General features: G+C 37.0%; 1 protein-coding gene across 6 annotated transcripts in view; it reads left to right on the top strand.

The window, feature by feature from the left end:
• The window catches only part of LOC137239718 (uncharacterized), a 442,599-nt gene that overhangs the window by 64,767 nt on the left and 351,201 nt on the right, over positions 1-26,631 (top strand). The window lies entirely within an intron of this gene.

Genomic DNA, 26,631 nt, shown 5'->3' with positions numbered 1-26,631 from the left:
TTTCGTCACGAAACCGAAAATTGTAAGTCCTTAAAGGAAAATAGATAGACCCACCATTAAGTATACCGAAATAATCAGGTTGAAGAGCTGAGTTGATTTAGCCATGTCCGTCTGTCCGTCTGTCCGTCTGTCTGTTTGTATGCAAACTAGTCCCTCAATTTTTGAGATATCTTGATATCGTATATTGCATGTATTGTTGCCTGAAAAAATTGATGAGATCGGTCGTATATATAGTATATATCCCCCACAACCGATTGTTCAGATAAGGAACTTTTCGTAATTACTGCCCTATTTTAAGAGCTAGAGGCTTCAAATTTCAACGAATACTTACGTATATAGCATATATTGTTGTCTGAAAAAATCATAAAGATCGGTGGTATATATAGTATATATATGGTGGTATATATAGTATATATATATATATATATATTTTCGCAAATTTTAGCCCCATTTTAACAGCTATAAGCTTCAAATTTCACCGAATACTTACGTATATAGCATATATTGTTGTCTGAAAAAATCATAGAGATCGGTTGTATATATAGTATATATCTCATACAACCGATTGTTCAGATAAGAAACTTTTCGCAATTTCTACCCCATTTTAACAGCTATAAGCTTCAAATTTCACCGATTGCTTACGTACATATATAGCATATATTGTTGTCTGAAAAAATCATAGAGATCGGTTGTATATATAGTATATATCTCATACAACCGATTGTTCAGATAAGAAACTTTTCGCAATTTCTTCCCCATTATATTCATCAAGTCAATTTAATGCTTCAACTTGAGCTTAATTTTGTCAATTTATAAATAACAAAGCTCGAGACTTTTAGATTCACATTTATGCTGTGAAGTAAAGCTTTATGCAATATAACATTCACCGTGAAGTAAAATCAGTGTTTCCTATCTAACCTTTTCTTTGTAACCTCTGCTAACTGGCCGTCGAATGGGGAATACCGCAGAAAAACACCTATGGAAGGTTAGTCCTTGAGATGGCAGCCAGGCTTGGTCTGACCGTGCTCAACACTGACACGACTACAACATACCGATGGCTGGACTTTGGATACTCGATCTCCGATACAACATTAGTTATAGAAAGCCTGCTACCGGCCTCTGCAGCATGAAGAGTCACGAAGGACTTAACTGGCAGTGATTACAACTACAGCACTTTCCAGATTAATCATACCGGTCAGAGGCACATTGCGAGCGGGACACGAATAAGTTTGGTATGGGAAGCTTTCAAGGTCCGCATCGGTACTGGAAAATGCCGAGTGCATAACCACCATCCCTAGTACAACGGAAGCGATGATTGAAAAAACAATGCGCAACCTTTGCAATGCCTCAAGAGCAACTTAAATCGTTCTCCACCTGATGCTTCAGTCGGAATGAGGTCCATCCTTTGCAAAATACTGGCGCTTTCAAAATAGAAGAGAAAATTTGAGCCAACTTCCTGACTCGCGCAGAGTCTTCAAGGCAGAAGTCTATGCCGTAGAGAGAGATAAAGTAGCCAGACAGCTAGAGGACAAAAAGTTCTCAGCCCCCAATGTAAGGATTTTTTTCAACAGCCAGGTCACTTTGAAGGCGTTAGGTCCCAACGTAATAAAGTCCTATATTGTGCGGAGGTATCAAGCGTTGCTAGCGTCCATAAGGCATCTGTACATCTCTCTTTGCTGGGTCTCTACCCGCAGTAATATTGAAGTAAATAAATCTGCAGATTAGATGCCTAGCTTGATTGATTGATTGACTGAGGGAAATGGAGCAGTATGAGATTAGTGCAGCGGGCTTGCTCTCAACCAAACGGGAAGATTGCAAGGTCTCAAGGTCGTTGTAGCAGTTTTAGAGAGAGAGTATTCACGAGTGTACTCACATGTCATTTTGCTATTGCACCGATGCTCCGACGTTAGCGAAAGCTCCTAGCTAATTCTACATAGGCTGTTAGTATGAGGAAGAAGAGTCGATTCATCACTTTCTCTGTGCACGTACAGGACTGCAAACAAGGTGATTCAGATTTCTAAGCGCACGTTTTCTGACAGTTTAGCAGAGGTTGGGAAGGTGGATATTTCGTTCCTACTTAAGTTTAACAGAGAAAGCGAGTAGATCGTTGAGGACTACTAATCTCGTTGGACGAATGTGCCATCACCCGCCACTCACTGAGGGCATTCACTCTTGACTATTGTCATCACTAGATAGCTACCATCACTATTGCTAGCTACTTTATTTTCTATTCTTCTTTGTTCAGTTCATTTCTATCTGTTCATCTCTCTCATTTTACTCTCTCTAAAAATGTATGTATCCATAATTCATTTAAAAAACAGACAACGTTTGCGTCATCTTCTGTAAACGTATATAATCAATTGAATTCGAGAACTTGAACAAAAAAGATTTATATTTCATATTAATGAAAATCTGTCTTGGTGCGACACTATATAATTTTTTCAGCGTCTTACATGAAAATATACATCTGGTAAAAAACTTCCTGCTCTCCTATCAACATCACTTCCTCTATTTTACGACACCTATTGCAAAAAAACTGAATTATTTATACCTAGTTGCCTATGGTATTGGGAAGATAATTGCTTTAAGTGATGTACGTATGGTTTGCCAATGGAGAAAAAAAAACTAAGCAATAAGATAATAACTAAAACCCATTAGCAACAACACCGACAACAAATGCGACACTCTGATAGCTACAAATAACTGTAATAACCGCTAAGCAAAAAATCACACAAACTAAAATTTGTTGAATGTAAATACGCACACACACAGTTAGCTTTTCATATCCAAACGAAACATCATGCAAATGTAGGTATGCACGTACTAATATTTCCCGTTGTAATACGTCTGCATGGTGGTATTAAAAGCTGCCGCATCACCATCATCAAATCTCCCTTGGATTTTCAACAGCCCCTCACGCGCGTACTACAAACACTTTTGTCGGCAATGAAAATCTCAAAATTAAATGCATTTGCACATTCGTACTTATATATTATTATTGTTTTTATTTGTATTTGTGTTTTGTGCTTTCACTTCGCCAACTCATTAAATCCCCATGGCGGCGTCAATTATTTACAACTCCTTCTGGGCTTGCAGCATTCAGTTGTAATTTTATGCTGTTTTTTCACAATGATGTTGCCATTTTTGCGGTACCATCAACATCATCATCATCATCATTGTCAATGTAGTAAGCAAACAACATACAAAACATTACAACGACAATTACAGAAATTACAAAAGTTAAATACACAAACCATTATTTGCAAATAATTAATAGTTTTGGTAACACCAAATGTGTCATTGTGAACATAATTTTGTTTATTTATGACTCCACTTCAGACGTGAATATTTGAAAATAAATCATGGTATATGGTGTGAAGTTCGCCTAACTCTGAAAAATTGCGTGAAAGATATAAGAAACAAGTCCAATGTATACTACTTACTAGCAGACCACGCAGACATTGTTCTGATCTATGGTTTGATTTATGACATTCAAAGTGATGAGGAGAGAAAAATTTTGGAAAACTTTTAAATTTGTATCCACCCAATATGGACGGTGACACACCCATTTTTAAAATCTACTAGCATTAATCTCGCATAGCACATCATCTTAAAGTGTGTTAGAGTTTCAGGGATTACTCCTTAAAAGAATCGGGACTGGCAGAAGCATACATCTATATTGGGTCCCAGGGCATAGGGGAATAGATGGGAATGAAAAAGCGAATGAACTTGCTTAAAATGGACCCTCCAAACTTGCTCCGAAGACGTCCCAATTGGATGAGATTAGGAGAAGACGAGAGGTGCACATGAACGACCAAGAGGGAAAGGCGTGGACTCAAGTGCGGGGCTGCAAAGTGTCGAAAATCATGTGTAGGTCTTACAAGCTTAGATTAACAAAGTAAGACTACAGTTATTAGGAGTGATACAGCTAACAGATCTAGATGCTGCAAGAGGCATAGGTCCTAGAAAGCTTCTAGTATTTGCCAAGAGGACAGAGTTATTTTATAATATAGGTCCTGGTTTTTGATAGAGTTTTTCAGTTTGGGCGTTAAATAAACTTCTGATCACACTACGGACTCATTCAGTCTAATCTAAGTATTTTAAATATACAAATATAAATAAAACTAGATATCTCTAGTTGTCTTATTATTCGTTGTTTTGAAACTTGCCATTGATCAAACAAAAGAAAAAATCGCATGCTTTTACGTTGTGGACAGTTATTTTTTGGATCTATTTACTGTGAATCAATTTATGTGAACTTTCATTAAAACCATATCCACATAAACCAATCTTGTTTCTTAAGATTTTCGCGATTTGATTGCGTTAAAATTCTACTCACCGAACTACTACACACCACAACCACCTCACTGTTGACGGATTTAAATTCGAGATTGTGAAAGACTTCGTCTACCTGGAAACCAGCATTAACGGCGAAAACAATGCCAGTTTAGAAATAAAACGGAGAATAACTCTTGCCTTCGAATAAATTGATAATTGCAATGAAAAATCCTCATCCCGACGAAAAAAAATCAATGTCTGAAGTCCCTCATAATACATATCTGTTCTAATGTATGGCTCGAAATTATGAACGGTGTCGAGAGAAGATGAAATGGCTATTAGAGAGTTCGATAGAAAAATTTTCCGGAAGATGTATTATCCTGTCCGTGATGCCGTCTGCGATTATAGTAGATGCAAAAATTTTTGAATATAAAGATATTGCATGCGCGAACTTCGGTGGAAAGCAGCGGAGCGTAACAAAATTCTAGTAGGTCACTTTCACCACATCAAAAACTTTAACACAATTTTTAACAATTTAAGCAGAGAAAATACACTGATGGGAGTTTTAGTGAGTAAAAGTTAAAATTCTGAACACATTATATTCAGCTAAAAGTGTACAAATAATTATTAAATAACAAATACAGACAGTGGTAGTTTAACAAATTCTGCTGTGGTAAGTGGTGAATGTGACCTACTAGAATTTTGTGAAGTTTGCCTCACACGATTTTTCGTCTGTGCAATGTCTCTATATTATATCGTTTCTGGTAGATGCTAGAATGCTGAGCTGTATGAGCTTTACTCAAATATGAAGATAGTGCAACCAATAAAAGCGCAAATGCTTCGCTGACTATATCCTGTTATGCGAATAGACGAGAACACCCCGAACAGAAAAGTAGTTCAGTAGACACTGCAGTTTGGAAGCAGAGCCAAGGGGTGACCTCTACTGAGTTGGGAGAGGCAGGGAAAGGAAGACTTGATCTCACCTGGAGCTTCCAATTGGCGTCAGTAATTTCGAAACAGGGATAGCTGGCGTGACTTGTTACGAAACGGTCAAAGTTGCCTAGGCGATTAAGCGTCAATTATTGATGATGATGAAACTTTAGTTGCACGTCAACAATTGCCATACAAACCATTTCCACGGTCTCCAAATGACGTTGGAGGCAATATGCCAAAAAAACCAATGTTCATGCATCATAATGTGTACAAAAATATTTGTTACAACTAAAGTTATAGCTTCTGTGCCATTTCATGTTCTTGTCTTGTAATTATTTACAAACAGCAAAACAAAATTATGTTTTGGTTTATTAATTACTTCTAAGTTTTTCTACATTAACGATTTCGCTTAAGAACTTTGAGAAATATTGCTTCTAAGCTGGTGTGCACATAATGAGCACGAAAGCAATTTAATGAGTTGTTTTTATTATTAATTTAATTAGTTTGTTTTTATACTCAGCTGAGAAGAGCTCACAGAGTATGTTAATTTTGTTCGCATAGCGGTACCCCGTAACGGCATAAACTAATCGAGATAGATATAGACTTCTATATATCATAATGATCTGGACGAAAAAAGAAATTCATTCAGCCATGTCCGTCCGTCTGTCCGTATAGGTTAGGTTAGGTTAGAGTGGTCACCGGTGCGAGCACCAGTGCACTTAGGCCCAAACAAGTCCCATTGTGATACCACGTGGATCTCCTCCCTACTCAAACCAACAGGTCGATGCAGCAAACGTCTGGAGTTTCTTAGGTTCCAACTTAGCCAGATCACAAAGATCACCAAAGCGCGGGACAATCGCACAGAAAATGTTTGACTGTTTCTATCTCCTCTTCGTCTTTACAGCTCCTCCAGTAATCATTATAGGGAGCACCCAGCCGTTGTGCATGCCTTCCGATTACTATGTGGCCGGTTATAAGTCCAACCACCAGAGATATGCCCCCTACCAAGAAGAAGGAGACTTTTTGTGCGTCTCGCGTCCCATTCAGGCCACACGAGCTTGGAGTGGTAGCAGGATTCAAGACTGCTCCATCTCACACCCGCTTCCCTAAGGAAAATCCCTTTCAAAATGAGCTTACAAGTAGCGAGCGGCATGCTCAATTCCTCCCAGTACGACGAACGCGGAACGGATGTGCCCCATCTTGCAAGTTCGTCAGCCATCTCATTACCCGGTATATTCGAGTGTTCCAGCACCCATACCAGACTGAGGGAAGTTTGCTCAGCGATCTCGTTAAGAGATTTGCGGCACTTATATACTGTTCTGGACTTACATGTGACCGATCCAAGTGCTTTTAACGCAGCCTGGCTGTCAGAGTAAATACAAATTTGTTTATAGCCGTGAGCAGCCTTCCCCAGGCCTCATTTATAGCAGCCACCTCCGCCTGAAAGACGCTGCAATGATCGGGTAGGCTAAATAATAGATATCACCCTAGTTGAGGTGCAAAAACATCGGGACCCACCTTTTTTTTCCGGACGTTGTGGCAGCGCACTGCCCGCAAGTGGCCCGATGAAACCAGGCTAATCCTGTTTTTTTTTTTTTTTTTTAATTCATACATACTTTTTTTTTTTGTTTTTTTTTATCCTAATTCTTATTTATGTATTATTTCTAATTTTTTTTGTTACCGAGTCTTTGAGAGGCAGTGGCTTCTTAAGCGCCGAGATCCAAAACCGCTCAGCTACAGAGAAACTCATCAGCTGAGAAATAAAGATTCACAAAATACAATAGATTAAAAGTATAATTATAATTTTTTAATTATTAAGAGAAGATAGAACCGTCTTTTTTATGGCAAAGAGCGAGTCCGAAACATCAATTATTCTCGAGTGAGAGTTATAATCTTCACACAAACATAGAAAACGTTCGTGTAGTTGGAAATTGCTTCTGCATTGTTTAAGAATTATAGGTTTATAATGCCTTGAAACTCGGCATGGAACATTCAAGTTTACTTCGTTCAAAAGAAATGGGCTTGAAATCGATCCATTTAAAAGTCTAGCCATAAATAGTACACCTAGCATTTCTCTACGACTTGCAAGGGTAGGAAGATTTATTAGTTTTAATCGATTAGTGTAAGGAGGAAGATTATACGGAGAGTCCCATTGAAGATTTCTCAAGGCGAAAAGTAAAAACTGTTTTTGAATTGATTCTAGTCTATCCACATGAACTTGATAACGCGGATTCCAAATTATCGATCCATATTCTAATATAGGCCTCACCAATTATGTTAAAAGGGTTTTTGTAACGTAAGGATCACTAAACTCTTTTGCCCATCTTTTCACAAATGCTAAAACTCCTCTCGCTTTATTGATAAAAACATTAACGCTTTCCAGAGTTTGGCCATTAATTGTGTAGGAAGCTGGCTGTATGTTCCCACGTGAAAAACACATGGATTTACATTTTTCTATGTTGAGAGGCATAAAATTCTCATTACACCAAGTAACTAAACGATTTAAATCCGCCTGGATACAGAACGTTCTTCAACCGACGCGTATGTCTTAAAAAGTTTTACGTCGTCGGCATAGATTAAAAATTTAGAATATTTTATAGTTGTGGAAACATCGTTTATAAAGATCAAAAAGAGAATACGCCCGAGATGGCTGTCCTGAGGCACACCGGAGGGAACATCGATGACATTCGAACAAATGTTTTTAAAAATCGCTCTTTGAGCTCTACCGCAAAGATAGGAGGAGATCCAGCGAGTTAGGCCGGGTTGAAAACCAAGCGATTCGAGTTTATAAACAAGTACTGAGTGGCGTACTTTGTCGAATGCTTTGCTGAAATCAGTGTATATAACGTCGGTATGATGATTGTTTCTAAACTCATTAAAGACGTGAGTTGTAAATTCAAGCAAATTGCTTGTGGTTAATTTGGCTCTACAAAAGCCATGCTGAGAACTATCTATCAATGCAGAAATCGAAAATGTAAGGTGATTAGTAACGATTGCTTCGAATAGCTTAGGGATAGCGGAGAGCTTTGCTATTCCACGATAGTTTTCAATAGACGACTTGCTTCCTTTTTTATGGAGTGGGAAATGCAATTTTTTAAAGAGAGGTTAAACAGATCAGTAAGGGACTGGTAAATGTATTCCGCACATTTTTTAAGAAAACATGTTGGGATCAAATCGGGACCGTATTTGAAGGATTCTTTTAGGGTCTTTAGATGTAGTAGAACATCTTCAGGCAACAAATGTGGGGCATATATTGAGTTACTAGAATGGAGCTCATACGGATAATTTGTAGGTGATGAATCAACCACAGCAGAGTAATTAGAGTGAAAGAATTGAGCGAAGAAGTTTGCAATCTCTTGATCGTCGGTGGAAATGCTATTTCTACACTTCATAGCAGAAGGAAACCCGTTAGTTCTGCGTTTAGAATTTATGAAATCATAAAAAGACTTCGGGTGGCAAATAATGTTTCTTTTAATTTTACATATGTAAGCTTTATACCACTTTTTATTAAGTTCAAAATACTTATGACGGAAAATAGCGTACTGTGCATAATGAGAATGTAAACCGGTTCTCTTATATAATTTGAATAAACGTGATTTCTTATTTTTTAAAGCTTTTAAGTCTTTAGTAAACCAGGCTTGCACTGGTTCAGTGTACGAGCATGTGCGTTTGGGCATATGTTTTTCAAATAAAGTATAAATGGTTTTATTAAAATGTAAAACGTTTTCCTCTACAACCCCTTTATATGGAACCCACGTTATCTCAGAAAGCTCTTTATTTAAATTGTTGAAATTAGTTTTGGAAAAATAAAAGCATCTGGTAGAGACAAGTGTTTTGTTAGTGCAGCCGACTTCGTTGCTTATGATTTCGTAAGTTATCTCAAGAGAAGGATGGTAAACGTCTTCTGGCAAAACAAGAGGCTCACGCCGATTTATAGAGAATTTAGATATGTCGTCAACAAATGCTAAGTCTAAGAATTTTCCATACTTATTCGGAAAGAGTTGATCTGATTAAGGCAAAGATCAGTAATTCCATCCAAAAAGTCATTGTTATGTATCTTGGATGATACGGGGACAATATTGTGATCAACGGTATTCCAAGATATATGTGGCAGGTTCAAGTCGCCTAAAACAATCATTGAGTCCGTGGGCTTTATCATCGAATTGACTGATTGTAACAGTGAAATATGGTGCATATACACTGATAGATCAGAAGACGGTGGAATATAGCAAACGGCTAAATAAATATGACCCGGGCCTAGTAAATTCGGATACATTTATAATCCAGTTTGGGGCCGTCAGTATATATCTGCAGCCTATCGCTAAGGTCAGGCGGGTTATTATCCCTATCCGGGGTAATAACCTCGTATTTCATATTGAAAAATAAAGTCGGGGCGCAATAGTCCGACGAAGGCGAATCCATATACTTAAGGATGGCTGCATGGCCGTCCACATTGTCTCTCTAAACACGATAACTTGAGTAAATTTTGAGGTATCTTAATGAAATTTCGTATGTAAGTTCCTGGACGCTGAGATGAGTGATCGCTATTTAAAATGAACGAAATCGGACTATAACCACGCCCACTTTTTCCAAAATTTCGGAAAAAAACCAGTGCGATAATTCATTACCAAAAACGGATAAAGCGATGAAACTTGGTAGGTGGCTTGACCTTATGACACAGAATAGAAAATTAGTAAAATTTTGGACAATAGGCGTGGCACCGCCCACTTTTAAAAGAAGGTAATTTCAAAGTTTTGCAAGCTGTAATTTGGCAGCTGAGTATGTAATGTTCGGTTACACCAGAACTTAGCCTTCCTTACTTGTTTAAATTATATTTCTGTAGTAATTTGGTTTTGCATGCTGTATAATTTTTATGAGGTGTTACAAAATTCTTTTAATTAACTTTGGAAAAAAAATGAGAACTTGAACAACGTTACAAAATCTGTTATTGTTTGTTAGACCGTTTCACAAAAAAAAAAAAAAAATAAAGAATTTGTTTGTCAAAATAACTATAGCACCTACTATAAGAACCTTTCGATATTCGATCTTCGCTGGCTATCGAACATCAAGAAGCAAATTTGAAATTCATATTTTGACAGCTCATCGCTGTTGAATTTTTCTTTGTGTATCTAATTTTGAATCGAATAGAAGTTTGTTGTCGACGTTGTATCGAATTCAAAGAAAATTATTTAAAATGGAAATTTTTGTATTTATTTTCTACTTTTTTGCTACCTAAAGTGTATTTATGCACCAGCTCATCTGTACTGAACAGCAAGTCCAAAAACCCTACTTTAAACTATTTCAAGTTTTGAATCAATCTATAAAAAAATTATAAGTGTAACACATTAAACAGCTTATTTAGAAAGCTACAATTACGCGGTGGAAATCATGTGCAAATGATTGGAAGCATCGCTCAGCTTTTTACTAGTTCTGGCTAGTTTCGTTGAGCTTTCCTCTTAATATGACGAATCGTCAAACCAAAATTCCGTTGTAGTCATACTGATATTTACATTTTTGTACTCAATAACTTATTTTGCTTTAGTAAATTTGTATTGCATTTGACAGCTGAAGAAACGTGCTATTAGACATCATCCGGTCGCAAACATCCTTAGCTAGATAAATAACAATAACAGCGATCTAAGCAAAATAAATCCACATTTAAGTCTAGTACAATTTGTGAGCCAGATAATTTGTTAATTTCTTGTCCTTTTTCAAAAATAGATGTCGCTGCTTGGCCTCTAGCCCTTATGTGTTAGATGAAACACAACAGCGACAGCTGCCTATCACAACTCATGTGTATAAAAATATCACGAATTCTGCTCCTCAAGTATCCCAATTAATCAGAACATTGTCGTGAGAATTGAGCGTGATACGGAGCTAGAAAACTCACTGGATGATGGCTTTTCTAAATATAGACTAAATATATCGAAATCCATCGAACGAGCGTCATAATACCGAATGAAAATTCCTTCGATCAGCTCTTTCTATCACATTCGAAGATAGATTTTTTCTCATAATAGTTGCCTATATCTCAGTAAAATCTTATTAGGCAACTTTGTTTCACATTTGCTCAACAGTCTACCGGGGTATTGCAGGACGCATTGAGCATTAATCGTTTTACAAAATAACTTTTTGCTTAAATGCTCGATGTAGTAACTTTTGACCCTGAATGTTTTTAGAGGCAATAGGCTAAGCCAAGATTACAGCCATTCGATAGTTCGTTCAATTCTCTACATAAATATGTCAAAAGGGGTTTCTTCCAGCATCCCTTTAGAAGTTATACTTATGAATCAGAATCGTGACAGCAATAGGCTAAGCCAAGATTACAGCTATTCGATAGTTCGCTCAATTCTCTACATAAATATGTCAACAGGGGTTTCTTCCAGCATCCCTTTAGAAGTTATACGTACGAGTCAGAATCGTGACATCAAACCTTCCTATACATTTAGTATGGGAAAATCTGAAGTCCCATTGCACTTACATATGTATTCAGAGGCCTACTTTGGTATATTGAGCAAACTTTTTGGTTCCAAGGAAAATATATGTTTTTTTCAAACGATCCAATGTTGAAGAAAAGTTATGCACTGCAAGCATAACTTCGCATACTTAAGTGCATCTGAGATTTCGTTGTGGTGTTGTCTCTGAAAATTGTGGAAAATTTTAGAGTAAAGTTTAATAAGGCATTCCCTGGGTTATTGTAGAAAGGTTTCGCCGAAATTAGTGGACTTTAACATTATAAACATAGGAATTTTCAAAGATATTTTTTTTGCAACTTCAAAAAACTTATTTATCAGACAGAGGCTGAATATATTGAATACATTAATGGCTAGGATTTAGAAGCATTAGCGAAATTGTTTGAGAAGAGCTTTGTCGGTTTCTTATCGATAGCAATCGATATCGAAAACGTGTTGTTTTATTATCGGCTTACTAGCTATCAGCTTGTTATTGGCCAGACATCGCCTTCTTATTTTTTTACCGGATTATTATTTGTGGGTTACATATTAGTCATCGGTTTTATATTGCAGTTTTATCGGTATCTGTTACAAACCGAAAACAAATTCAGAACACTCCGTTAACAATTCCATAACTTTTCTGTAGATTAGGTAAGGTTGACCTGACCGGTCAGTAAAGACCTCGCGTAGGCTGAATGTGGCCATAGTAATTGTTACCTCAATATTTGGAAACTCTGCTGCCCCAGTAGCTGGAGCTTTGATTGAGCGCAGCACACAAACCCAGAACGTGCTCAACAATTTCTACCTGCAGCTCGCGCTTCCTACATCTGCTGTTACTGACTAGTCCCAACTTATAGACATGTGACGCCAGAAGGCAGTGTCCAGATTGTGTGCCCATCGTATGAGATGTCAGCAACTTTGTGAGTCTAACGTAGTTTTATTTTGCAGTCACGTGCTGCTGTCCACGCCTTTCCTTGTATGCAATTTCTGCCTTATTTCGATTTGATGACCTTCAATCGAGTTAAGTCTGTCCATGATTACTCGTCGAAAGCCCGAGCAACCCCCACCTAGGGCACATTCCTGGTGTGCTAGTACTTTCTCTATATTGATGACCACCCTTTGCAATGCAATATCGACTGAGGTGTGAGCATGTTGTGCTGAAGAGCATAATTCTTTATTTCTATTTGGTTTTTATGTACATATATATTAATCTCTCAAGGGTTTTGAGCAGAAAAGCTGTTAAACTAATAGGTATGTAGTCTTTCGTGTGAAGATTACTGGTTTCCCTCTCTCTGTATGAAGCCAACTCGAACCGTTCTCCAAGATTGCGGAACGTGATTTAGTTTTATGCAAACATCATCACAGGTTATTCTAAGCCATCGTTCCATCTGCCATCTGCAGCATAGCAGCGAATATCCTATCTGGACCTGGCGAGTTGAAATTGGCGAAAAGTCTATGTTGCCCACACAATTTTGGTATTTTTAATCTATCCTGGTACCTCTCGCTCCGTACTAGGAGTGTAGACGCTGTTACATAACTCTTTCGCCTCATATCCTTATGGAAAGTGTGTGTTAATTAGTGCTTCAAGAGAGTCTTCACCACTGTGTGACCATTCTCCATCGTCCTTTTTTATCAGTTCGTGGACTACATCTCCCTTATATAGGACTTTCCACAGTCTTTTCGCTTCGCCGCAGCATTCTATGTCGGTATAGAATTTCTTTAATGAAACCCGCCTTGACCTGTTGACTTCACGATTATAGATCCTCAACAGATCTTAGTATTCGTCCCATCCCTCCTCGTTTTCCGCAATTTTAGCCAGCTTAAAAATCTCTTTTATTTGTTCTTTAAGAAGACTCAAAACCTTACTCCTCCTTGGTGGCTTTGCTTTCCCCTTGAATATTCTCAGAGGACAAGCTTTGTTGTACGCAGTTGTCAGCGCCTTTGATTAGAAGTTGTTGCACTCCTCCTCCTGATACACATTTCTGAAATTTGTGCCAGTCCCTTGCGTTAACGGTTCTTAAGATTTTCCCCTTCACTACCCTCTTTCGTAGGTTCTGAAGCTGATACATGTATGGTCTGAACAGAATTAAACAATGTTGTGTGTCGTCCATTTGCTTGATTTCCATTTGTTGAAAGGGTTTTTTCCTATAACACTGTGGAACAAATTCAGGTTAGCAAAAGTTAGGTCGATTCTGAGAATGAGGGGTGAAAATAGAGGCTAAATTAGAAGTCCCGTATCGCGGCGTTTGTTTATGTTAGTTCGAATTTTTTTTAATCGACCTTCGAACTTTGCGGTCAAATGCCGATTTTCAGCATATTGTTTGTATGGTTTTTTGGCTATAACTCGTCGATTAATTGATGTTTTTTCACTCTGTTAAAGTCAAATTATTGCTAGGGACATGTGCAATATATTCTAAGCCCCCTAACCCGCTGGGCGGTACATACACTAGGGTGGGTTGATTTGTATGGACGAAAGTTAACCGATATCGCGCCATCGATTTTTCGATAGGATTTGGGCTCAGGAAAAAAAGTTCCACTACCCATACCCAAACAAATTATTCTCGAGCCTGCGAAATTTTATTTTTTTGGCTTTTTTTCGACTTTGATTTTTAAGGTTTTTTTCATGACCTACTAAACAAATTTTCATTTGATTGTAAAATTTTCATGTATACCCTGTCCGACCCAAAAATGTTCGCTAAAAACTTTTATCGCCAACGTGAGTTTCAATTGTGTAGTTCGATTTAGGTAAATTACTTTTTCGAATTTTATTACAAGGGATTCATTTTTTTGAGGCTCTAGAAATGTTGCTTGAACGGAATAAGGGCGGGGCACCGCCCATTAAAAAAAATATCTCTTGACATACTCTTACAATAAAACTTGGTATGTGTAATATCATTGATATAAATCAATTTCCGCTAAGATATAGGTTACTATTCTAGTCTACGACCCTTCTAAACATCCGTTATCTATAAAAGTGGGCGTGGTCTTTAACCAATTCCGTCCATTTTTAACACGCTTTTATTAGCTTCACTTGTATGTATGCTTGTTTGTAACTCTCTAGGCTTGGAGCGCAAAGGAGTGTTAGACCCATCTAACGGCAATTATTGAAAACTCGTGGCAGTAGTTCAATAACCCGCAACAAAACGAGTTATGCTTAATAGCGGAGACACAAACCTCTGTGCTACGGTGCTATGAACATAAAATATCTAAGTGGATTGTAGGTACTAAAACGGCACCATATTTTAGTTTTTTTAAACTCTATTTATATTGTGGCGAATGTTGACATCACTAGCCTGTTAGTAAATAATCACGCAACAACAAAAACATGAAGCAGCCACTCTTATATACATGTACACATTAAAGTTATCAACACTTATGTACAAGGCAACAAAGAAATATCTCACATACACAGATGTAGTCATCAGCCGAAGTAGTAACTCACACATGCACATGCATATGGCTATAAGAAAAACATAAACTACAAATATAATTGTATATAGCTGGCATGAGATACAACTGTCCTCGAAGCAACTAGATCTTAGGAGAAGAATGCGAGGCAACGGAGAGTATAAAAACAGCGCAAGCTGAGGAATGACTAATCAGTTTGTTGAAACACGCATTAGTTGTGAAGTACGTGATATTGAAGTATAATTGTACTACTCCCAAAGTAGACTAAATAAAGAATATATTTCAATACTGAATATTGGAGTTATTTATTCGACAGTTCAGCAATACAAACGTTAGCCGAAGTTGCAAAATAACCAGGATTTCCCAGAATTCCTTACAATATTATTACTAGAAATATTTCCTGCTGTAAGGAAAATATGTGCACCCAATCTTAATACGATACGATAATTTTTCTTCCTCCCGAAACATAGAATATTACTTGGTCAATAAAAGTGGCGATGCCACGCCCATTTTCAGAAATTTGAATTTTTTGTTTTCTGGTTATAATTCCACTTGGATAGTGAAACATTATTGATATAAAGCCTTTTTTTTTTGCAAAAATATAGCTTATTTTATTCGTCCACGACGGTTTTAAAAGTCTTTTTTATAAAAGCGCTCGTGGTTCTTAACCGATTTTAATTATCGTCCCTCAGTCTATATCATTTGGCAAATTTTTGAATTATCCATTTTTTCCATTTTTCTAAACTTTCGAAATAGAAAAAGTAGACGTGGTTATAGTGCGATTTCGCTCAATTTCATTACCAATCCATTCTGGGTCCTCATAAGCCCATATACCGATTTGGTGAAGATTTCTAAATATTTGCTCAAGTTATCGGTTTAAAGAACGGACAGACGGACGGACGGGCGGATATAGTTTAATCAATTTTTTTTGATACTGATGATTTTGATATATGGAAGTCTATATCTATCTCGATTCCTCTATACCTGTACAACCAACTGTTATCCAATCACAGTTAATATACTCTGTGCGCAATGCACGATGAGTATGAAAAAATAAAATAATTTAAAAAAAAATTGTTAAGTTAAACGGTTTTATTGAAAACAATACTTACATGAAATAATAATAATACGAAAAGCCAGAAAATAATTAGGTAGGTCCTAGGTACTAGTCATCACACTCCTTATCAATCTATGGCGTTGATCAGACAATTAAATAAAAGCGTTGGGCGCGTGAAATTTCTAAAAATGTGAGGCGTAGCATAACCTGATTAAGGCTCAGTTGGTTTTACTTATGACTATCAATAGAAATATGACGCGTCCAACGCTTTTATTTAATTGTCTGATCAACGCCCTAGATTGATAAGGAGTGTGATGACTAGTACCTAGGACCTACCTAATTATTTTCTAGCTTTTCGTATTATTATTATTTCATGTAAGTATTGTTTTCAATAAAACCATTTAACTTAAAAATATCTCGACCCTTGCGCCACCTAGCGGCGATTTTTTCTTATTATTGCATTGTCATCGGGTTCTGAAATATACTCCAAGTTTCAAGCTTGTAGCTTATCGGGAAGTTACTTAAATTTCAATTACAAGATTCGTTCACAACGGCCGTGCGGCCGTGCATGCGGCCTGCCTGTCAACTCAAGCCAGAAACGATATAATATAGAGACATTGCATAGACGAAAAATCGTGTGAGGCAAGCTTCACAAAATTCTAGTAGGTCACATTCACCACTTACCACAGCAGAATTTGTTAAACTACCACTGTCTGTATTTGTTATTTAATAATTATTTGTACACTTTTTATTCAGCTCATGTGTTCAGAATTTTAACTTTTACTCACTAAAACTCCAATCAGTGTATTTCTGTGCTTAAATTATGTTAAAAATTGTGTTAAAGTTTTTGGTGCGGTGAAAGTGACCTGCTAGAATTTTGTTACGCTCCGCTGCTTTCCACCGAAGTTCGCGCATGCAATATCTTTATATTCATAAATTTTTGCTCAAGCTAAATAAAACCGTTTAAAAACACCTAAATAACAACAGATGCTGAGGTCGCATATTTAAAAAAAAAATTTTTTTTTGGGTTTTGGGAAGTGTTTTGGTCGAAAAATTGACCCTTTCGCAGGCTCGAAAATCATTTTTTTGGGTATGCGTAGTAGAACTTTTTTTGCCAAATCCTATAGAAAAATCGATGGCGCGATATCGGTTAATAAATCGACCCAGTCTAATGTATATATCTGTGGACAAATGTAGCACGCTGTGAGACACTAATAAATCAGGCCACAGTCATCCTCGATGCGCGAATGCAAAGCAAAGTTTTAGTGGCAAAAACGTGATGTTTACTTCATTAACACGAGTCCGGAAAATAAGATGCTAGAGCTCTTTCTTTCGTGCTTACATTAGAAGTTTTTACGTAGGTATGTACATATGAGCTACGCATATTTTTTGTTGTATGCCCTTTCGTCTGTTTTGGTTTTAAGAAAAAGCACGCGATTTATGAAAGAATGCGAAAGCGAGCGATTGTAGCTTGTTTTTTTTTTTTGGGCCAAGTTTGAAGCGACGAACGTTGGAGCCATAAACACAAATTTCAGTTTAGCGTGTGTGTGTTTGCTATGTTGCTATGTTTTATTTACATACTTCTTAGCTTCGAGAGGTGAGGGTGTAATAAAGCGAAAAATGTATTGAAAAGCAATGCGCAAAATTAACTACTCGTTCAACTGTAATTGAGAGTGCAAGCTCAGCTTACTTTGTGCAACCAAATCTACTGCGGAAGAGTGATAAAAAAAGGTCAACGCTGAAATGTGAACAGCTGTTTTGAGCATTTTTTCCTCTAGTTTGGTTTCATTTTACTTTGATCTGTAGGTTTTGATATTTTTATACCTTTCATGATTACCCATATGAATGGTCGGCGGTAAAAGCGAAACTTCTATACTTAGACATCCGTAAATTGCGTTAAAAGAAAAAAGGCAGTAAAAATGGGATCTATTGTTTTATCTGAATCAAACTGGGCCACATTGTGACTATTTCCGTACTGTTTCGTGAACCTTTCGGAATGAATTCAGGAACTTACTTACTTACTTACATAATTGGCGCTTAACCGTCTAAACGGTTACGGCCGTCCAACAAGGCACGCCAGTCGCTCCTTCGCTCCGCCAACCGGCGCCAATTGGTCACACCAAGGGAGTTTAAATCGTTTTCCACCTGGTGCTTCCAACGGAGTGGGGGCCGCCCTCTACCTCTGCTTCCATAGGCGGGTTCCGATAGAAACATTTTCTTGGCCGGAGCATCATCTTTCATTCATTCAATTCGGGAACACTTGAGAGTTATCCTACCGTCCATAGCAAAAAGGCAGTAAAATGCACTTACTTCATTTTAGAAATTTAAATGCCAATACATTTCTGCGATTACTGGCGACCACCGTGGTGTGATGGTAGCGTGCTCCGCCTAACGCACCGTATGCCCTGGGTTCGCACCCCGGACAAAGCAACATCAAAAATTTCGAAATGAGGTTTTTCAATTAGAAAAAAATGTTTCTAAGCGGGGTCGCCCGTCGGCAGTGTTTGGCAAGCGCTCCGGGTGTATTCTGCCATGCTCTCAGTTCGGAGTCATGTCCGCCCGTCCGTCCGTCTGTCCGTCTATCCGTTAGTTAACACGATTACTTGAGCAAATATTGAGATATCTTCACCGAATTCGGTATACGAGCTTATCCTTAAAAAATTTTGAAAATTGGCGTGACCCCGTCTTTCGAAAATATTTTAAATGCCAGAAGTCGAACAAAAATCTCCCAAACCGAACGAAATTTGGCATACACATTTTTGTCTCGGCTACAACTGTTAAACTGCATTTTTACCGGCTCAAGTTCGTTAGTGCTAGCCGCTGTAACCTTTTCGCTTCGTTTGAACGAAAATGAGTTCAGAATAGAACCATATACATATGTATGTATTATTGCGCAGCCTTATAACACTATTGTTACGAATATTAGCAAAACTAAGGAGTGCTGCCAGCTCTAAGCCGATCTAAGCAGTGACGTGAATGCACATCAATAATTCAATCATTATGTATCTACATAAACGAATCAATAATTGCGTCTACACATATGTACACATTCCGACGAGCAACATTTACATACAAGGCAGCAAGAGATGAGATGTCACACACCGATGAATTTACTTATACGCTTATGTGTGTGCGGGAGACTGTAAACTACAAACACATGCATATACCTTATCTGAGTTGTCACAAGAGAGAGCAATAATTTGTGCACGTAGTTGTGGCTGGCGATTTTGTAGCCGAAACAACTAGTAACTTCTGGAAATCGAAGAGCCTAGAAGTATGCAGCGTAAACTATAAAAGCGGCGCCAGCGAGTAAGAAGTAATTCAGTTTGATTTGAGTTGTCAAGCAGTTGCGATTAAGACGATATCTAGCGAGCAATAGCAGTACTATTTTGAATAGTAGAGTTTCATTGAGCTATCAGTCAGTGTGGTTATTAAGCAAGCTATTCGTTGCACAGTTTGAGTGTATTGTGAAGTACTTTAATAAAGGCCATTTTGCATTATTACAAATTGGAGTTATTTATTCAACAGTTTAGTGATTCGAACTTAGCAGAGGATTGCAAATAAGAGGATTTGCAAATAAAAATTCGTTACACTATTAACCACACAAAGCAAAGAACAACAGCTTTTCAAATGCACAGCTGGGTATATAATGTTGGTTTCACCCGATCTTAGACTTGCTTACTTGTTTTTTTTTTTACCAACTTCACATTTATGATCGACCTTTCATTGTTGTTTATTCTTTTATGGAGTGCTGAGCAAATTCGATTTCTTCCGCAACATTTGTTTCACTTTGTTGATTTTTTAATACAAACAACCAATTTTATTTTCTTTTATTTTTTTTTCTTTTTTGCTTTGTTAAAGCTTTACGGCCGATAATTTTCGTTTTGTTTTGGTTTTATTTTTTGTTGTTTACAATTTCGTGCTTGTAGTAATTGAGTATTTTTTAACGCCATGTAAATAAGTGTTTCGATAGTGTTATACATTTTGCTTTTGGCTTTGAAGCTTCGTAATAAATCATTCTCATCAGCGTTAACTTGGCTGCTTAATAAATTCTCTTAAAACTAAACTAAAAACTACTGCCGGAATTGTGCTTTTTATTCGTATTTTTTGTGGCTAACTAAATTTTCATGCTTTAATAGTGTTTTTGTTTTGATGCCAGATATTTTTTTTTAATCACTTCCTGCCTTTCATGAGAATAATATGCGGTTTTTAATTTCGTTCACAATAATTTTGTTCAAACAGATGAGAAATTCTGGCTACGAAACAAATTTATCAAATTCAGGCGTGGTCAGCAAGTTGAACTAAAAATGAAATAAAAAACAAATACTTCACTTCGAAATTATTTTAGAAATTAACGACATAACATCAAGGCGATAGTAGCAGCATTTTTACTGAAAATAGTTTTAAGGGAAAAAGTTCGCTACTGCTGAGGGGAGAGCCATCACGTGTCAAGCTTACTTACATAATTAATTGGCGCTTAACCGTTTAAACGGTTACGACCCTCCAACAAAGCGCGCCCGCCAGTCGCTTTTACGTTGTGTTAACTTGCGCCAGTGGGTAACACCAAGGGAATTTAAATCGTTTTCCATCTGGTCCAAGTGAGCACAACTCACTTAAACAACCCCAAAACAGCACTTTTTTTTTATCCATTTTGGATACGGTGCATTATTAGAAAGTAAACGATTTGAAAAAGAGCTTATAACTCTGCGTCTAGTCCGAGTTCAGGCTTATATGGACTTTTTATTACGACAAACCAGTTAAAGATAAGACCTAATCCCAGATTATACGAAACCATGTTTTTCGAAATTATTGCAGAACTGCGAAGACGAAGTTGTAATGAATAGCAAATGACCACTGCCTTTGTGGCACTGATTTTGCGGTTTTGGGCAAACAACGTGATTTGCGACTGCGATTTTCAGTGACTGTGATATTTATATTTTACTGCAACTGAATAAGAAAAGCAATCTGTTCTGAATTTAAGCTGGAAATCTTAACAAAAATCGCAATCACAGACTCACAGCAGAACAATTTGCTGTCATATTATGAACGAGTGGGCGCTTTCAGCGAACACAACGGTTGATCAGTCGTTCTGAATACACCTTTGAGTAATTTCGATTCACTCAACGGTTGGGATTTTACGTCAGATTATTGAGCAAACATTTGTTCCACTATTATTGTTAAATGTGCAAAAATAATTTGTTATATCGCACAAAAATGGAGGCACGTGATTATATACACAATCATTTAGGATGTTGCGGTACAAATTTAGCAGCAATGAATTAAATATTAAATAAAGGTTTTTGTTGTTTATAAATATCTTTACAACTTTAATATTTTTTTCAGACATTAATTAAAAAAATTAATTAAAATAATTTCAGTATAATATATCAAAAATTCAATTATTACGTTGATAGTTCCGTTTCATTATTTTATTGTCGCAATTAAGTATAAAGAATAAAATAACTGTTTACATTTTTGTTATTATTTGTTTATTTTTGCCGATTTGTCACTTGGCTCAACATCGGCTTAACATCTGCTCGACATCTGTTCATAAAACAGAATTTTTGTCATTCAACTCACGTTCAACATGTTTGCAACGTATCAGTGCGATCAATGTTCGCTGAAAGCCCCAAATGATTATTCAACTTGTGCTGTGACTAAGTAATTATAGATGTCGCAGTAAGCTATGGACGAGATATTTAAGTAGCAGTAGCTGACGCAGTGAACTGCGACTGCACGTTCTATTACTACCTAGTCGCAGCTTAAACCACAGGTTATTTGATTATATTGGGCGCAGTCAGCAAAGATAATTGTTGATCAATCGTTGAATCATAAATTTCTGAACGCACCTTTGAGTATTTTCGAGCTACTCAACGGTTTTGATTTCACCTCAAATTACTGGCAGTTGGCTCAACTCGCCGTTCATAAAACGATCGCTCAACTAACGGAAACATATTGGCAACGTATCAATAAAAGTTGTGTTCGCCGAAAGCGCACATTCTGACAACTTATTCTTATTCGCCAAGGCGAATCTATACCAGGTGGTGTCAAAGCGAATTCAATCAATTCGCGGTACAGAAGAATGTCAAGTCAAAAAAAAATTTTCATAGATTTCGATTAACTGACATTTTGTTGTACAAGGCTTTGTATGGAAAATTATCAAGAAGAAGCAATCAGCTCATGGGATAGCACCACCTGTAATGAATTCGCCTTGAACGTGAGCTATGATTGCGATCGTTAGTAAGTGGGATTTAAAGCGTTACGCAGATATTGTCGCTGTCACTCAGTCACGGCGTTATTTTCGAAGTCGTTTCGACCTAAATATATTACATACTGATAAGAAAAATTTATTGAAATATTTTAACATAGATTTTCGGTTCTTTATCGAAAATTTAACGCTAAGTTATCAAAAAGTTTTCGATATGTTATTGAAAATATATCAATTTACTATCGAAAATGTATCGATTACTTAGCAAACAGGCATGAAAAAAATATTGAAAAATTATCGATTTGTTATTGGTGTATTACCAATTTACTATCGACGTGTATCGACTTATGATAATAAATTATAATAATCTCTTGTAGAAAAATTATCGATTTCTTATCAACCGGCTATCGAATTTTTATAGGAGTGCTATTAGTTTGTTATGTTTTGAAATACATACCGACAAAACTTCTCCATAAAATCGATGACACATCTGTAACCCGGTTTCAACAAGCCGATAAGAAACCAATACGAAGCGGCTGACACGGCGAAAATAAGCCAACACCAAAGTTAAATATATCTCGACGATAAGAACTCGTTAACGATGGAATAATAACTTATCGGTAACGGTTGTTACCGATAAGAAACTGTCGAAGGTCTTCGTAAAAACCCGAAATTATTTCTTTCCGGTCAAGTTGCCTCTGTTGCGGTTTAACTACAACTTCTGGGATTGCTCTAGTTAACTTAAAAATATTAATTTTTTGGACGAACTCCGGTATTAATATTATTACTAGGCCTGGAAGCACTGCTACCTTTGTGCAGATCTATGGTGCATGACCTTTCAGCCTAATTTTGTAAATGGAGGCTTTTGAGTGCCTCTTCAGGATTTTACTCCATATCACATAGGGACTAAGAGTCACACCACCTAGATGGGAGAGTTCCTGCCTTGCCAGAGCGACGCATACGCAGAGAATGTGACCCGGCGTTTCATCCTCCAGCTCACAGAAACGACAAATTTGTGTATCGGATAAATTTAACTTACTTAGATGATATCGTAGATCACAGTGTCCTGTATAGTACCCAGTGAGAGTTCTTAGGTCCCTTCTGCTCAGATTAATGAGTTTGGCTGATACTTTCGTTGCCGAAAGTATACATATTATGGTCTGCCTTTTCCCTGGGCAGTCAATCCAGTGACGTCTGAATTGTTTTGTTTCCCAGTTACCTATAGTTTCCCTCGTGTGTGCTTTTGTAAGTCTACAAATGATCTATGAACCATAGAACGCTGCTGTAGCATCCTGCTTTGCTAGGTAATATGCATGTTCATTAGCTTCATGTCCCTGATGTCCGGGAACCCATCCTAACAAAACCTTGTTTTTGGCTCCCAGGTCATTAAGGATTTCAGTGCAGTCATCCACTAGCTTAGATGTAACTGTGTAGGATTGCAAGGCACGCAAGACCGCATGGCTGTCCGACATAATGTAGGTGCTCTTCGATGTTCAGCCTCTCCGCAGATATTCCCTACCACGGCCTTTTATTGCATGGATTTCTGCCTGAAATATGGTGGGGTAGCATCCCATTGGTATCGATTTCTTGAAGTTCGGCCCATAGATTTTTTAATCTCCTACTATTTTTCTTGTACAAATTAGTAAATTAATACCATGGTTCAATTATATGGTTAGCTCATCTGTAAAGCAACAAAATATGTCTGTTCAAATTGTCAAAATCTGTGCATTGGTGTTGGTGCGAATGGTAAGGAATGGAAACATAAAACTTAGCAGTTTTTGTACGTGTAAGAAAAATTTTGTCAATGTGTTGGTTTCATTTTGAGTTTGCCATCTCCTTTTGACAATCCCTTCGGCCATGCAATGAAATAAATAAAATCAGCTGCTGAGATCAGCCAACCATATAATTGAACCATGATTAATACATACTCGAACACTGCTTATGTTTAGTTCTGTACTGCATCTTTACTAGACAAGTTGGCATTAAGAGTGTTAACGGGACTGTAAATAAGTTCGGAAACTGCAAATAAGTATGCCTAGGTCTCTTTAAAGATATTTCAATATCTTGGAGAGAAAAAGTAAAAAAAAAAATATCATTTACCCCATATTCAGATACTAAAGAAATTAGTTTAAAAAAAAATAAATGTACGGCGCGACAACCTCCGAAAATATTTTAGGCCGAACTTCTCTTCCATTTTGCTTAGTGTTCCTTATAGTTTTTCCTATAAATTGGCTCGCCGGGACCTACTTGTTAAATACCGACTCCGAACGGCATTTGCAAGGCATATGAGTTTTCACTCAGAAGCTTTTCATGGCAGAATAATACTCGGAGTGCTTGCCAAACACTGCCGAGGGGCGACACCGCTTAGACAAATTTTCTTCTAATTGAAAAAACCTGTTTCTAAAATTTTTATGTTGCATTGCCCGGGGCGTGGTGGTAGGCGGAGCACGCTACCATCACACCACGGCGGCCGCCAAAAACGAAAATAGTTTTACTTATCCTAATTATCTTATCCTCACTATTCTAATATCATTGTCTTAAACTAATAATTTTGCTTCATTGTAATTTTGAGTATCGCTAAGCTTCTATTGTCCACGCTCGATTGTGTTAACAAGGCACGTTTCAAGAGCTTCATTTGGCCATTAATTGTACTATATTGTCCAAATTATATACACACAGGAGTACATACAGACATTTTATAGCCATCAATATATAGGTTGTTATATAGCAACAGCTTGACTAAATTGAGGTTTTTCCCCCACATAAACACAATCGCTTTGAGACAATCATATCAAAACTCTTCACAAACAAAAAAAAAGACCGACCCGATTAATTTGATTCCTTTGTCAATATTTTTGAGGGCAGATTAGCCACAGGGGATAAAACTGTACAATACTGCTGTTATTCGAGTCATCATAATCTAAAAGTGTATGCGGCCAAGATGAGTAGTGCAAAAGGAAGATAATACAAGATCTAATTATTGGCAAAAAGAGAAAACAATTTGAAGCTTAAAGTAAGAAAACTAAGCAAAATGAATGAAAATGCAGACTCAGTCTTGTGTTGTCTGGGTATTGTACATACAAACGCAAGTACATATGTACAGTTACAATTAGTGCAAAACTTTGCTGTTTGTGGTAAATCACAAATGCCAAAAGATGATATCTGATGTTATAATCAAAAAATATGGTCTAAAGACGTTCACATCTCTTTAGTTGTTATACTTTCAATGTGTTTTAGTTGCAGGCCATAGCTACTTAATTAAATTGATTGAGTTATTTGGTGCTTCAGGGCGCAGTAAGCTTTGCTTTGCGGTGCACATTTCAAATCGCCTTTGATTTTTATACCCAGCTGTACTTGTACACAGGGTATTATAACTTTGATTGGATAACGGTTGGTTGTACAGGTATAAAGGAATCGAGATAGATATAGACTTCCATATATCAAAATCATCAGTATCGAAAAAAAATTTGATTGAGCCAGGTTCGTCTGTCCGTTAACACGATAATTTGAGTAAATACTGAGATTCACCAAATTTGGTATACGAGCTTATCTGGACCCAGAATAGATTTGTATTGAAAATGAGCGAAATCGGATGATAACCACGACCACTTTTTATATATAACATTTTGGGAAACACAAAAAACCTCATTATTTTAGTAAATAGAATTTTGAAATTTCACGTGTGAACTGCTTTTGAGACTCTTGATAGATATTTGAAAACATTTTTTAGAATTTGCGTGGCACCGCCGACTTATGATAAAATCAATTTTACAAATATTATTAATCATAAATAAAAAATCGTTAAACCTGTCACAACAAAATTCGGCAGAGAGGTTGCCTTTACTATAAGGAATGCTTTGAAGAAAAATTAACGAAATCGGTTAATGACCACGCCCACTTTTATATAAAACATTTTTAAAAGGGTCGTGGACGGATAAAATAATCTACATCTTTGCAAAAAGAGCTTTATATCAATGGTATTTCATTTCCCAGGTGGATTTATAACAATAAATAGGAAAAACCTCAGGGGATTGCGCAGCCTTGTAACACTATTAAGCACACAAAAAACACAACAGCCCTTCAAGTTTACAGATGGGTATGCAATGTTCGGTTTCACCCGAACTTAGACTTCCTTACTTGTTTAGCTTGCATTTTGTGTTTCGTAATAGTTTGTTTCACTTTTTTTCAATTTTTTTTGTTCGTGGCATTCGTTGTTGATCTCAATTTTTGTGTTATTTAACAAATGTTGGTTAAGCCCTCTCCACACAGAAACAAAGACAAAAAAATTTCAAGGT

This window comes from Eurosta solidaginis, chromosome 2 (genome assembly GCF_040869045.1).
Source record: "Eurosta solidaginis isolate ZX-2024a chromosome 2, ASM4086904v1, whole genome shotgun sequence".
NCBI lineage: Eukaryota > Metazoa > Arthropoda > Insecta > Diptera > Tephritidae > Eurosta > Eurosta solidaginis.
This window is presented reverse-complemented; position numbering and strand designations above follow the sequence as displayed.